This window comes from Cryptomeria japonica, chromosome 5 (genome assembly GCF_030272615.1).
Source record: "Cryptomeria japonica chromosome 5, Sugi_1.0, whole genome shotgun sequence".
Taxonomy (NCBI): domain Eukaryota; kingdom Viridiplantae; phylum Streptophyta; class Pinopsida; order Cupressales; family Cupressaceae; genus Cryptomeria; species Cryptomeria japonica.
Genome location: NC_081409.1, coordinates 799,985,665 through 799,998,532, shown reverse-complemented (window position 1 = coordinate 799,998,532; position 12,868 = coordinate 799,985,665).

The following is a 12,868-nucleotide window of genomic DNA, read 5'->3' as shown; positions in this document are numbered from 1 at the left end:
GTGGTTTCCCTTCTATGCGAGGATAGCATGTGATGACACTTCACTCCTACATGTGTCATTGGTCCTTGATTCATGATCTTTGCCTTGATTGTTGGTACGTCTCTAGGAGTTTCTATCATTTATGATTCGCCAAGTGTTGTGTTGGCTTATGCTCGAGTTGTTTCTTGTTGCGATTTTGGTATTGTTGAGTCTCTTTGGTAGTCAGGGGTCAGCCTAGGTCTAGAGTGTGTGTGGGACCTTGTGTCACCTCCTAGCACGGGGGGCGGTTCCTTTGGTTCTACATGGTAGGGTGGTTTGATGCCTTCTTCCATTGGGATGTTCTTCATTGGATGCTTCATGTGTCCAGATGTGGATTCATGTACTTTCAACTTATGGATGGATATTGTAGCAGATAGATGTAATTTATCATATGACATATGTTATTGTGGATATCATGAGATTAATGTATTTGTAATATGTTCTTGAGAGCTATGCTACTTGATGTAATTGGATAATGGATATGTATTTGTAGATGATTCTTAGGGATATGGTTTGTGTCATTTGTAAGAGATCATATGATGTGTCATAATGTATCTTGAGTTCGTCTCATCAATGAGAATGTAGTATTGGATTAATTGTTGTGTACTTAGCATTATGTGGATGTTAAGATAATAAAGAAAGGATTAGAATTATGGTTAAGATCATCTTGGAATGAGTTAATGATGTTAGTAGGAACATTTGGATTTGGTGTTCTTAAAATAAATCTAAGGAAAAATTAATTAGTGTTGCATTGTTAATGTATGCATTCATGATGGAAGGATTAAAAAGTAACTTTACATATGTTGCATGGAAAGAACAATTAAGGGAAGAGTTATAATGCATTAAATTGTGATAGTGATTATGATGTTAATATTAATTTTATTAGTGTAAGTAATGATGTTGAGATGCCCTAGAGAAGATAGATGTGATATTGTGTTTATTTTCGCTTGTGTATCGGTTTCATGTGACTATGCTTAATGTTCATGTTGTTATGTGTAGATCATGTTAATGGATGGTTAATGCACATGAGTAGATGATTCTGTACATAGCATTAGATGATATTTAAAAAAAAAATCTCTATTTTTTGTTAGTTAGCTTTATTTCTCTAGGGTATTTTGGCGGGCATTACAAGCAGCCATATTAGAGGTAATGAATAGTAGAATTTTGGCAAGTCAAAAGGAACAACTAAAGTTGCCATACCAAGATTAAAAGATTAGGTTCAAATGGTCAGGGTTGAAGATTCCCCCATTTATAGGAGATAGTAAAGATATCAAGCAACAAAAAAGAGTTGAATGTAAATGGGCTCCCCCAAGGTAGGCTAGTTCAAATTGAAATTCGATGGGGCCTCAAGAGGTAACCAAAGGATAGCCGACATTGGGTGCAGCATACACATGTGGGATGGTACTAGAGTTGCTCGACTAGCAAGACCCAATGGAGTAGAGACAAATAATATTGCAAAAATCTCTGCTTTAATTGAGGTTATTAATTTTTTGTAAGGATATCCAAATAGGAAAGCTAGAGGTTGAAGGAGAATCTGCTTTAACAGTGAATGCGCTAAGAAAGGGCTCCACACCGAATTGAAAATTGAATGTAGCCCTTGGAAGAGCTATAGATTTTTTGAGGTAAATTAGAAAATATTCCATCAATCATATCTATAGAGAAGGTAATGTGGTAGCAGTCAAACTTGCAAATTTGGGGGCTGACGGGATAACTTTGGAAAGCATTGGATAGGAGGCTATGTAATAAGGATAAAAGTAGATCATAGTTATGCTAACCTTGTACAGTCTATGAAGAAAATTATTTATATCCAACGTCAGAAGTGAAGTATACTATTGAAATCAACCCATATTTATGGGGTAACCTAGCAAGCTGATAGATAGAGATATTATTAGGCAAGATCAAAGTAGGGAGTTTTGCATATCCTTGGTTCCAACTAAGAACATAGGCACACAAATTCATATGTTGATTTGTCGTAAAATACCAATGACTAAGCTTTGGTAGTCAGGAATTCAATACACTTACTAAAAGGGTTGGGTAATAAGCTAATAAATAGATCCCATTAATTTTAATAATTACTTCTACTTTACCCGACTAATGCTTTGAACACTATTTATTATTGGTTGAAAACAAGATTATGGACAATGGGTGCATAGGAATATTTAAACTTGAGTTTTCTGAGAAATATTTAGAAGCCTGGATGTCATGTTTGCACTGCATATTTTTTGGATGTTTTATTATTAGCCAGATAGAGCTGATTTATATGCATTTACAAGAGTCATAAAATATATCCATACAAATGTATATATATATAGACCTTTTGCATATATATGTATACAAATGTATATGTATGTGTGTGTGTGTGTGTGTGTGTGTGTGTGTAAATATATTTATACACATATATCCTCACGCTCTGATTTTCTTATGTCATATTTCTTGCTTATATACATGGGTGTTTATATATATACATATATACATTAATGGGTAGGATTAGTTTCATATTAAATAGCAGGTAGGAGGCAGATAGCCTTTCAGAATGCTAGTTGTGTTATTACTCGAATACTTTAACTGATCAGTAAAGTCTTTGCCCTGACGACATGTATCTATTATATGTGGTTTAAGTGGTAACAACTCTTAAAAAGTAGTATATTTTTGTTTAATCCGATTAGCTATGTTATATGGGGTTGAGCGATCTTGAATTGGTATATCAATTTGGAAAGCTCATTACCAAGATCTGTTGCTAAGTTTCATACTCTGAATGGGAAAATGCTTTTGATGTCTTTTACTTTTTAGTCTCTGATCTGTATAATGATGAGTATATGGCAACCTTGATCATATTGGTGCTTTGGGTCTATATTAATGGGTTAATGTGGCTAAGTAGCTATCAACTTTGGTTCTCATTATTGAAAAGTCTTGGATCTATTGTTATTGCTTTATCTCTTATTAGTATAGCAATTAGTCTCCTAATGTGATGGCTAACTAGTGCTCTTTGAGATGTGTTGGATGTTGGACTCTCGTGTGCAGGTAATAGACCAAGCTCATTGGACTTTTCAATTGGTCTCCATCTAGAAGAACATGTGCATCAGATAATGACATAATCTTTTGAAGACTGTGAATATTTGTTATGTTCCTAGAAGGCATAAGGGGTAATTTTTTTTGGTGTAACTCCAATCTGGTGTTTGTATATGTTTTGGCAATTTGTAATATTTGATGTAATTATATTTAGTTTTAGGTCTTGAACTGAGCTACAATTAGAGGTTTTCTTCATGGTTCTGTCCTGTCGGTATGCTCCTTCGAACCAAGACTTATGTAATGTTTTAATTATTATTAAAAGCTCGGCTAAGGCCCTTTACCTAGCAAAAAATAATAAAAATTAAAGTAAATAACTAAAATTAAGTGTAGATTTAAAGTCAGGGTTGACCCCGCAACGTGACAGTTGTCACAAGCTCTGTTGATAGGGCAGTCCCATGTTCAAGTCTCACCCTTGGTTGATTTCCCTGCATTCCAGCTGGAAGGTGTGCAATCAATAGACAATTATAGTCGATGAGGGTGTTAATGCCCGGTTATATCTAGTGCTAACTCAGAGGCCTCGATCCTGGCGTAGGTAGCGGAGTAGATGGTGGACGAAACCATGGAGGGTGCGGAGCAAACAACAAATGAAACCAAGGAGGAATGAAATAGAAGGCATGTGGAGCGACATGGAGGGGAGGCATAAGGAGTGATGGTGTGGAGAAATAATGAGGGGAGGCATAAGGAGTGAGGACGTGGAGAGATAAGGAGCAGGAGATATAAGAAGTATGAATGGAGAGCTAAGGTGCATGGAGTGAGAAGGATGATCAGAGCGATAAGGTGTGATTAACAATGGAGGTGTTGATACCTCATCTTTCAAGATAATGTACTCGGGGATGGGGACCCCTTACAACGACCCCACTGGTTCATAGCTCTAATCAAAAGCGATTACCGATACAAAAAATAACTATAGATTTAAAGTCAAGTTGAAATATCAAGGCTCTAACTTTGTTGATTTCATGGTTTGATGCATAAAAAGGAATATCATAATTTATTTTTTAAAATAGAATTAAGAAAAAAAACAAGCTAATTAAAATTTAAGAATTAGATAACTTGAATTAAATGACTTAAATTAAATAACTAAAATATTGGTCAAATATCAAGACACTATGTTTGTTATTGTATGGTTTGATACATTAAAAGGAATATCATAATTTTATTTTTAATATACAATTAAGAGAAAAAAGAGGCTACTTAAAATTTAAGAATTAAAAGAGCTAAATAAAATAACCTAACTTAAATCAAATTAAATAAATTAAATTAAATTAATTTAAATAACTTAAATTAAATTAAATAACTAAAATATTGGTCATTTAAATTCAATTTGAAATATCGAGACTGATTTCACAGCTTAATACATTAAAATGAATATGATGATTTTATTTTAATATAAAATTAAGAAAAAATTAAACTAATGAAAATTTAAGAATTAAAAATAAAAATAAAATAACTTAAATTAAATTAAAGTAAATACCTTAAATTAAATTAAATTAAATTAAATTATTAAAATGAAATTAAATTAAAAACTAAAATATTGGTTATTTAAACTCGAATCGAAATATCAAGACTTTAAGTTTGTTGATTTCATAGTTTGATACATTAAAAGGAATGTCATAATTTTATTTTTAATATAGAATTAAGAGGAAAAATAATTTAATTAAAATTTAAGAATTATTTAAGAATCAAAAAATAATAAAAATAATAAAATTATTTAATTTAAGCTAAATAAAATAAAATAAAATAAATAAAATAAATTAAATCAAATAACTAAAATATTTTGAAGACATGCATATTCACTAGACTCATAATGGCTATTTTTTCTTTAGCTTCTTTCAATTTAATTTTTAGTTCTATTTGAATATGTATCCATGGTCCAATCAACTTTGAGATCCAATAGGTAATGCATAATCCAATTAACTTATACTTGGTTCTTGTAGTAGTACGGGAATTTATTTTATGAAAACATTTTCCTTATTAATATTAATCTTAACTAGAAGAGAAAGTACACATTGCATAATTTGCAAGTTTTTTTAATTTAAAATTTGTCAAAGTGCCACTTTGTGTCATAGGTTTGAAGAACCCAAATCAGAGGTCGTGTTTTCTTTAAAGTACAAAAGCACAAAGATCAAGGTATGTGTTTAATATTTTTAAATATCTTCAATTTCTTTTATTTGAAAATAAATTTTGAAATATAAACAAATCACAATGAAATCCACATAAAAAATTTGTGAAAGATTTGATTATAGTTGTCTAGATTATTTGAATCATATTTATATCTTAGTGAGAGTAGGTTTGATTTTGATCTTAAATTTTTAAATAAGAATGTAACTTCTTCACAAAGGATTATTGTATTTTGGGAGTTCTATATTTTTCAAATTATTGTGGGATAATGTTTTTGTGACCGTGGTGGCCTCTATTCAATACCACACTCTTGGAGAAAAGGCTAATGAGGCTTTTTATAAGCTAATTGATAAAGGGGACAAATTCAGATAGATGTATTTAAGGCTAAAGTTTATCTTCGAGTGATTTCTTTTGAAAAATGAAATTCAAAGGATAATTGTAAGTGGACAATAAAGATAAAATCTTTAACTCGTATCATTAATTGCAATTGATTATATAATTTACTAGAATTACCAATTTTCAAGTCTATGATATTAATTCCATATAGAACCTTGACCACTTTAATCATGGATTCATCTTTACTCTTTTTTTTCTTATTTCATGGATGACAATTGAAGAAAAAAACTGTGACCAACAAATATCAAATTACGAAAGACAATTTAGGCTCACTACCTTATTTCAATGTTTGATTTATAGTTAGTCATTGTATTATTTAATTAATAGAAACTGGCTTAAAATAAAACTTCAAAATTATACTATTTAATTTAATTAGGACACACAAAAATATAATTTTTAATTATGGATATTTTCAAAAAACGTATATTTAATTCAAATTTAAATTTTATTCTATATGACTATCTTCAATAAGTTTCTTTAAAGAAAACTTTTTTTTTCTTTAAAACAAAACAAAATATTATTGAGTACATATTAGTTAGTTATGCATTATACTATTCAATTAATATAAATTGTCTAAAAAAGGTGATTTTATTGAACTTCAAAATTATACCATCTGATTTAATTGGAACATGCATAGAGTATTATCTTTAATTTTAGATATTTCAAAAAAATATGTCTTTAATTGAAGTTTAGATTATATGTATAGGGTTAATTAAAATTAAAATTAGAATAAACGTTACCATTACACTTAGGATTAGTGTTAGGGCTAGGGTTAGGTATCAATTTGAATTATAAAAGAAATATGAGTTAGGGTTAGGACTAGGTTAAACTATGATTAGGGTTAGGGTTAAATTATGATTAGGGTTGGGTTATATTACAAATAAAGTTTTAATAGCATTAGGGTCAAGGCTAAGGTTGGGATTCAATTAGGAATAGGTCTAATGTTAGATTAGGGCTCAATTAGGGAAAAAATATTTTAATTACAATTGGCGTTGAATCAGGGTTATGGTTAGGGTTTAATTAGTGTTATAACTAAAATTAGGATTAGGATTAAATTGGGGTTAGGATTAATGTGATGCTAGGGTTTAAACAATGTTAGCAAATTAGGGTTAAATTATGGTTAGATTCAATGTTGGACTAGGGCTAAAGTTAGGGTTAGAATTATAATTAGAGATAGGATTAGGATTAGGGTTAAATTAGGGTGAGGTTTCAATAAGGGTTATGGTTAAGATTAAGGTTAGTGTTCAAATTTTTTAAGTTGTGGCTTCATAAGTGTTAAAGTTAGGGTTTATTTAAATGAGGATTAATATTCAATTCATGTTTTCGATAGAGTTTAATTATTCTTAGGATTTAATTAGTGTTAGTGTTAGGGCTATGATTCAATTAAGTTAGGATTTAGTTAAGGTTCAAATAGAGTTAATGTTATAGTTCAATTAGGGTTAAGGTTATAATTAAAATTAGAGAAGATTTTTAAATAGGGTTAGGGTCCAATTACAGTTTTAAGAAAAAACCTAAAGTTAGGGTTAGTGTTAGGGCTAGGGTTAGGGCAGTGTTAAATAGGGTTCAATAAGAGTTAGGGCTAGGGTAAAATTATATTTAGGGTTTACATAGGGTGAATTTTACAGATTAATTACAGTTAGGGTTAATGTTAGAGTAGGGTTTAAACAGGGTCAGCATTAAGGGTCAATTAGGGTTAGATTTAATGTTAAATTCGGTTGAGGTTAGGCTTATAACTGGAATTAGAGATAGGATTAGAGATAGGGATGAATTAGCATTAGCATTAATGTTAATTTATTAAACCATTTCATGTTAATATTATTTACAAATATTAAATATTTATAAATTTGATCTCTTCGGATACTGAGATTTTTTAAAATATATGTATGCTAGTTATATAGTATTGTATTATTAAATATAATTATATTAATACACAATAATACTATTATATCATAGTTATATTAACTATTATATATATTTTAAGGTTAGAGTTAAGTTTACGGTTAGGTTTCAATTATGGTAAGACTAGATTTAGGGTTAAGGTAGGCTACAATTGAGGTTGTTATTGTAAAATAATGCATGGGTTCAACTATTTTTAGTTTAGGGAAAGGTTAAGGTTAGGTTAAATTAGGGTTAATATTAATGTTAGGTTATGATTAAGGTTACTATTGTAGGATAAATCTTGGGGTTATGGTTATGGTCCAAATATGGTTTGAGTTAAAGTTTAATTAGCATTATGGTTGAAGCACAATTAGGGTTATAGTTAAATTAGGGTTATGCTACTATTAGCAATACAATTATAGGATAATGCTTGGTTTCAATTATATTTAGATTCTAGAGTTAGGGATAAGGTTAGCTTAAATTAGGGTTAGGGTTAATGGTAGGTTATGATTAAGGTTACTATTGTAGTATAAATCTTGGGGTGATAGTTAGGGTTCAAGCAAGGTTTGAGTTATAGTTTAATTAGCATTATGGCTCAATTACAATTGGGGTTAGGGTTCAATTAGAGGAAAATATTTGAGTTAGGATAAAGGTTATAGTTAATTATAGTGAGGGTTCAATTACAGTTAGGGTTTAATTACGGTAAGGGTTTAATTATATAGTTAGTGTTTGATTATGGTTAAGGTATAATTATAGTATGGATTAGAATTTAATTAGGGTTAGAATTAGGGCTATGATTCAATTACATTAGGTTTGAGGTTAAATTCATATTAGAGTTCTATTAGGATTAGGTTTTGGGCTAGAATTTAATTAGGATTGGGTCTCAATTAGGGTTATTGTTAAGTGTAGGGCCAGGGTTCAATTGTGGTTAGATTAGGGTTCATGTTGTAGTTAGGGTTTAAATTTGAGGGTTAGAGTTTAGTTTAGGGTTAGGTTATAATGATTGGGTTTCAGTTAGGGTAAGCTTAGGTTTAGGGTTAAGGTTGTGCTACAATTAGGATTACTATCATGGGATAATTCTTGGGGTAAGGGTTGAAGATGAATTAGGATTAGGGTTAATCATAGCTTACAATTAACATTACTATTGTAGGATAATGCTTGGGTTCATTATTTAGATTAGAGATAGAGTTAAGGTTAGGTTATGGTTAGGTTTCAATTATGGTAAGATTAGATTTAGGGTTAAGATTAGGTTACAATTAGGGTTGTTATTGTAGGATAATGCTTGGGTTCAATTATTTTTAGACTAGGGTAAGGGTTAAAAATAGGGTAAGGGTTAAGGTTAGGTTTAATTGGGGTTACGATTAATGTTAGGTTATGATTAAGGTTACTATTATAGGATAAATCTTAGGGTTATGGTTAGGGTTAAAATATGGTTTGAGATATAGTTTAATTATGGTTTGATTAGCATTATCCTACCAACATCTTTGAGCATACCTTTGTATCCATGGTCTATTGCAACACATGTTTTAGGGGTACCACCCAAACAATGAGTCACTTGAATCCTTCCTCCATGTCCTATCATGCGTCCATTGTCTACCAAAACAAGAAAGAAAAAAAATCAAAAAAATAGTGAAGAAATAATTCATCCACTAGTGTAAACCTGGCAAACAAGTGCCTTGGGCAAGTACCATGATGAAAACCTGGGAAACATGCGTCATGTGTAATCCTTCATCTTATTTCATTCCACGCTTGGGGGAAGGTTCCATTCATGTTATCCTAGCACATCCTATCCATCACGTCCTTCATTATCCTTCATCCTTCATATCCATTATCCTATTTGCATCCATCTTCTCTTTTTTATCTTTGATCTTGACATGGCTAAGGATCTTCCTAAGAATCACACGTCCAATCTTCTTTACCTTGTCCACATCCTTTTAGTCCATATCACTTACCTTGTCACACCCTTCAAGTTCATATCCCTTATCATATTTATATATGATCTTGCTTGTTATATCCATGTTCTATGTCTATCTACAATCCGAATTCATCCCTTGATCTTGATCAAAGCTAAGGACAAATAGAAAAATGCAATAATATTTTCAAAAATCTATTGACATGTCCAATCATGTTGACCACATGTCATCCAGTGCACCATGCTATCATCTTATCTCGTCGTGTCCAATTCCTTAGCTTGGAAAAAACATGTTATCCCATCGTCAGATAGTCCTTGAAAATTAAAGTAGCTTCAACGCCATCATAAGATACCACTATATTTATTCTATCCATTTCCATTTCTAGTTCATTCATCCATTCATAATATTCCTTGCCTTGCTAGACACTAGGGGCAATTATTTTACCATGATTGATAGATGGGGCCATTCTCATAACAAGGTTGGAGAATGAAACATGTACATAGTTAAATATCCTGAAAAAAAATCCAAAAATATTCATAAAATGCCTAATAAAATTTAAAAAACAATCAAATGTTGTCTAGAATAAATCCCTAAAAATTGCAAAATTTCATAAAAAACAAATCCAAAAACATTCATAAAGTCTTGAAAAATCCCTAAAAATTGCATAATGCCCTGAAAAACATATCCAAAAGCATTCATAAAACGTCCCGAAGAAATCACAAAAAAAATTGAATAACCACAAAATCCTAAAAATTGGAAAGCAATCAAAACTCAAAATCACTCATTGTATTTCATCAATAAATTATCCCTTGCAATGAACAAACATAGACAAAAAACCCATAGAACATCGCGCTTCACAAATCACACAACAACAAACAAACTATCTATCAAGTCAGCAATCAGATAGATCAATTCGTTTATATCAATCAATCAAACAATCAACATTATCCAAACTATCATATGTCTTATACAGGATGTCGTATACTCAAAACCAAACTGTGCCCCCATCTTAAACGAGGTACTTCATTCCTGAAAATAGACATCACGATCATTTTACCGAACATAAACTATCAATTTTGACAACAAAGATCATAATAGTTGTTGGCTCGCTTGGTCTAGTGAGTCTTATTTTTCATTGATTTATCTTTATTCATGTTCCTATGCTACTCAAGGATATCCACAAGTGATGAGAGTGGCCAGGATGGCTCATGATCTTTTTGTTTTTGTCTTTTGTTTGTGGGATGTTTTCATGACGTTTTGAGGCAAGTATGTTTTGGGTGTCTATGTTGGTACATTCACTTTGTGGCTATCACACATATCTCAACCCTTAACATACACAAACATTTCAAGACAAATTTAAACATTCCTTGTCTGCAATATATTTGTTTTTTTTTTCTGTAAAGGGATAGAATTATCACTCTGACATTATATGTCAAGACATGGTGTATCCACTTGCCATATTAAATAGAGCTCTCTATTGATAAAGTGCACTTATGAAAGAAAGGTTTCATCATTACTAACTCTTCTCTGCCCAATTTTCATCTCTTACTAACACTTCTTCTATTAGTCCTCGCGGTCCTCTTGGTTTTGTGCTTTGGTACACAAAAAAATATGGAACCTGCATAAACATATCATATTCATGCATTCAATATAGTCATGTAATGTAACATACACATTAGCATCATCACATAGCATCATAGAATTACACTGTAATCCATACATTACATGGCATCATGACATAAGATCATCACCATAGCATCATATAAGAAACAACAAATAGAAAATGATAGCATGCATATAAGTATTATCATAGAAAATAAAAACATACATTTATTATAAACATATCATGTAGTCACCATTAGAAACTGCATGTCATATATACATCATAAAAAGTATCAGAGTATTTGTGTCGGGTGGAGCTCGTAGGCTCAATATAATTAGAAAATGTCTACAACATAAGAAAAATGTATCACTATCACTGAAAGTATCATTGGGTTCTCTCTCGATCCTCCTGGCCCTGGTCCCGTCCTAAGGATGAAGCTCCTCCTATCCCTGATCCTACCTATCCTCACCCTGGTGGCCTCAATGGTCATATCACTCTAGCACTGCTTTGTGTCCTCTAGGAATGTGTCTTACTATATGACCTACTATGAGATCGAAGTGTTACATATGATGGTGCTCTCTACTCTATTGGCACCACACCCTCATATAAGTCCCTCCAATACTTAATCTCATTTCATTCTTTCAACATCTAATCAAATGTGTCATGCATAATAAGATCTTGTACCCCATTAATGAACTCCCAAACTCTCTCGTTTGCTCTCTGTGCCTGAGATAATGTTGTGTCTCGAGAGGATATAAGTGTAGCTCTCTCTACTGTATGCATGTCCCTCTCTACCAATAGTGATGCCCTTTGTGTTGTCTTGAAATTGATCCCTCTCCACTATCAATCTATCCATACCTAAAATCAAAGATGCTTGCTTAGCATCCCAAGCTGTCCTGCCCACCTTAAAAGTTGCTACCTTTCTCTCTAGCATTGTGATATGCTTTCTTTGATACCTCATTGCATCCCTCACAGTCCTATCATCCAAGATATCCTCAACCTCATCACCCATGGCTACATCTGACATAGGCTCATCATATGGAGCCTATATATCATTGGCCTAATCCATCAATATCGGGATGGAATCATGATCTCTTCCATCCTCCTCCTCCCCATTGGTTTCCTCATCATCCCAATCTCTCCTCTGACCTCATCATGGTGTCACCCTCAAAATTGGTATCTCTAGATCTATCAAAGGAATCAACCTATGCTCTACAAACCATGTATCATACATCATTGTGGTGCCCGCAACTATCACATCTATACTTGGACCCCACTACCTAGGTTGTAACTGCTGAAACTTTATATACAGTACATGAGGTCTAATAATTGGTCTCCAATCTCCAACCTCTTTGTTGGATTGCACATGATATGTTGTACCTACAGGGACATCTTATCACTCCCCAACTACCTATGAACCCTCTCTAGAAACTAAACCTCAATGATTCGTCAACACATAATAGTCTGTCCTATGATGTATCTCTCCTATCTACAATAGGGAGGTGCTCATCATCATCTGACTAATTGGGAAAATCCCTATAAGGTTTCCATCATAAATCCCTGAGATAATGTAGCTCATTCCTTTAGTACATCGTATATCCCAATGGTCCATATGACAGTGCCGCATCATAACATTATACACATAAGTGTAATACCCTAAAAATGGTCACCTTTACCATAGGCCCCTAATCTATACTACATCACCAAGGTCCTAACCAAAGGCAAATTAAATTAATCATGAACACCTAATTAATTAACTCTCAGTCATCAATGTCACGTGGCAAATAAATCATTCAATGTTAATTAAATAATCATTTAATTAATTAATTATTCCAAGTAAATCATTTCAATGAATTATCCTATTTATTTAATT